The sequence below is a fragment of the Pipistrellus kuhlii genome, unplaced genomic scaffold (genome assembly GCF_014108245.1).
Source record: "Pipistrellus kuhlii isolate mPipKuh1 unplaced genomic scaffold, mPipKuh1.p scaffold_m20_p_14, whole genome shotgun sequence".
NCBI classification, from domain to species: Eukaryota; Metazoa; Chordata; class Mammalia; order Chiroptera; family Vespertilionidae; genus Pipistrellus; species Pipistrellus kuhlii.
Window position 1 is genome coordinate 40,206,650 of NW_023425449.1, and position 3,538 is coordinate 40,210,187.

Consider the following 3,538-nt stretch of genomic DNA (forward strand, 5'->3'; position numbering starts at 1 on the left):
GAAATATCGCAAGAAGCTTTTCAATCGGCATTCTTGAAGATAATAAATGCTCTCTTCATCCTCATTTATCCCTAAGTTTCTATGACTTCTAAGTAGGACCATTCAATTTGGCACCCTTGTGCACACAGGAACATTGGGTCTCTTCTTGAGCCTAGCACAAGCTGGGGCATCTCTTTGGCTCTTAGCTACTCTAAGCTATTCTTTGAGCCTCTGCACATGGATGGTATCTTGATTGGTTCATGAAGAGGCTGCAAAGTCATGTGTTGAGAAGAGATGTTGACTGAGGGATTGGTGAAACCAGAAAATGACTCTTGCGGAGGAGATATGTTTGAACTGACATTTGAAAGCAAGGAGAAGGGGGCTGGTGAAGAGGATGGGAATGGAGCTCTGTTGGAACCCCCCTACAACCGCTCACTCTCCCTGGCCAGTCTTGGCGTTCTGGCTGGTACCCAGGTGGTGCTTCATAAATGCTGGCTGAGCAGAGCTCACCTTTAAGGCCTGGCTCACAGCTCACCTCTTCTGATTTTCCCAGGATTGCCCAGACAGGATATATCCCTCCTTCCTCTGGGCCCTGTAGATGGTCATTGCAGCATCTGTCAGATGGTGTTGTAATTATTTGTGGGCTCCAGACGGAGAAATCTTCGAGGACAGAGGCTTTGTCATTGTTCCTCTTGCCGCAGCGCCTGACTATAATAGGGACTCAGCACACACGCACTGGGTGATGGAGACCCAAGGGCCAGCTCGCCTGGCACCAGTAGTGATCAGGAGGGTCCTGAGGAATTGGGGGCTGGTTGAATACCAGGGGCCACTGAATACTACACTCCCAGACTATGATCTGCTTGGCAATGACTCTATTCCACATTTCCCAGCGATTGTCTCATAACACATGGGCAGCATGCCCAAGCCAGGCTATGACTAGTTCCTAAAACAAGTTAAAGCTTTCCTTTTGGGACAATTCCATCAGCGGGACCGAGGAGCATGCTTCTCTGACAACTGTGGCTCTCACAGGTCTGGCTGTGGGACTGTTTCTCGCTTGGTTCCTCCCGGCCATAGCAGCAGCCCTGCTGTGCTTGGCTGGGCTTCCGGCCAGTGAGGAGGTGAGCTCTGCCTTCCCAGATCTTGGGGTGGAGGAGAGCTCCATCCACACCCCCACCCACAGCTGCCTGCACACGGCGGCGATGGAAACTGCTCCTCATCCAACAGATCTCAGTGCAGATTGGAAAGTGCTCGTCGGAGGAGGGAGTTGTGTCATTGTTGATGTGTGGAAGGCAGCCAGGCTGAGAATGAGACCACAGTCTTCCCGGCAGCCTTGCTTTCCACTCCGATGGAGGACAATGAGGCTCTCCCATGCCAGCTGCAGAGAGCCTGGGCACTCTCTGCCTTGGATGGACCAAGTTTCATCAGATGAGGGTCAGGAGGGTAGAACGTAGGATGGCCAGACGATAGAAGGTGTGACTACTTGTGAAGAATACACAGTCTCAGGCAGCTTTAGCTTCAGAATGGCGCCTTTAGACCCTTTAAGTCCTACTCAACACACCCGGGTGTGAGCATGCTTTCTGGCACACGTGCTTGTAAATTAGTCTCAGCCTGAGTCATCTCAGCAGTCTCCACCCTGCCCGTGAGCCACAGGGAGCCTGGGGTCTGAACCTCCGGAGTCCTTTCTGCTGAATCCCTTGACCAGGAGGCCCATCAGGGTGCCCCATGTTGTGCATATCTGAAAGGGAGAGCACGGATGATCTAAATCTTACACCGAACATGGAAGCACTCGTTGAACTGGGAAGCAGAAGAGGAGAGTGTGCAAAGAGCACAGAATCGGGACACCAATTCACGGACACTACCCCGTTGTGTGACCTTGGGCTAACCATGTCACTTTTGTTTTGTTTCTAAAACTCATTTAACAAAGATTGAGAGGAGCATCGTGGCAGCGAAGCGGGCACCTCAGTCAGAAACCATCTAAACGGGTGCCCTCGGGAAGGAAACACACCGGAAACCGGGGAAGACATCCATGGAGGACCAGGTGGGGAGAGCCTGTGACTTTGAGAAAGAAGATAGAAAAGACCTGAATGTCTCCAAGGAGGATGTTATGGAACCAGTCATTGATAGGCTTGGGAAGAAGAGTACTTCTGCAGAAATAGTTGAAGATATGGGGGATGGAGTCCAGAATACCCTGGGAAAATGTGGAGCAGACATGAAAACACTCTTTTTGCAAAGAGAAGATGACGAGCAATGCATACCAAGGCTTCTCTCAAAACCAATAAACATATTGGGAAAACCCAACAAGATCAAAGGCAGATGCTTAGCTGACAATATTCTCATCAGAAAGCCGAGGAACAAGAAGAAAACTAGCTAATTGGTTTCGATGGCAACAGAAGGTTTTCCAACAATCTAGAGTTGTTCAGAGCCAGAAGCCGAAAACAAATAGCTATATGAGCAGTTCACAGAGTATGGGGGACTTGGAGAAGAGTCATGATACTCCACCTACTGGTGCACAAAATGAACGTAAAAAAAGAAATGACTATGTTGAAAAAAACAAATCATGATGGACACCCAGGAGCAGGGGGTGGCAAATGTTCAAAAGTCTCGTCAATCCGTGTTATTCTGATGACTCTGAAGAATTTGAACCTAAGTAATATGACACGATTATAACATTAGCTAAGAGGCCTGTAAGCCTTAGGGTGGTTTAAAAATTCTACAATCGTTTAAAATATTGTACCATGCTAATCATTAGCTTGAGAGGCACAGTCTCCCTGCCTCTTTCTGTTAACCTTCAAATGAAATCTAAACAGTTCTGTGAGTAGCAGCAATTCCTAAATTGTATGCTCCTACGTTATAGAGCAGAATAGGTAGTGGTGAATAGCAGGGGTACTGAAGTCAGGCCACCTGAGTTCAAGTCCTGGTTTTTATTACCTTGGAATAAATATTTAGCTGCCCTATGCCTGAGATTCCTCTTCTGCAAAGAGGGGATGATTAATAATAATAATAATAATAATAATAATAATAAATTTCTGTTTAAAGTTGCTGTGAGGATCCAATGAATTTAAACATATAGGAGCACCTGGGACATGATTCCCAATCAATGGATATTATCTGTAACTACTAAAGTGTTTCTTTGAAAATTAAAGTGAGATAACGTTTGCAAAAGCCCAATATAGGCCTTGCCCACAGTAAGTGAAAGCTGTTATTGGTGGGAAGGTGAACCCTTTGGTTATTTCCTTGACTTACCATGCTCAGACTTGGGGAGGTTGGGAGCAAGCTATCCCAATTCCCTCTTTCATTGTCCTTCGAACGAGTATCTCATCTCATTTGTTGGAGTTTGCCAGTCACTGTGCTGCCGGGTCCTAGTGGCAGGGAGACTGAGCCTCTCAAACAGAAACAGGCTTAGTCCGTGTCCCCTCCCTGCACGCACCCACTTCCTGTTCCTGTGGGAAGCCCATGGCAGAGGAGTCCTCCTCCACAGGAGGCAGACCTCTTTCTCCCCCTCTGTCCCAGCCTCTCCTCTGACTAGGGGGGGGTACATTCCATCCCTTCTTCGACCATT

The 3,538-nt window shown here is 47.9% G+C and overlaps 1 pseudogene; it reads left to right on the forward strand.

Moving 5' to 3' along the window:
• The first annotated feature begins 324 nt into the window (after positions 1-324).
• Positions 325-2,788, forward strand: LOC118718585 (annotated as a pseudogene).
• Positions 2,789-3,538: the final 750 nt, after the last annotated feature.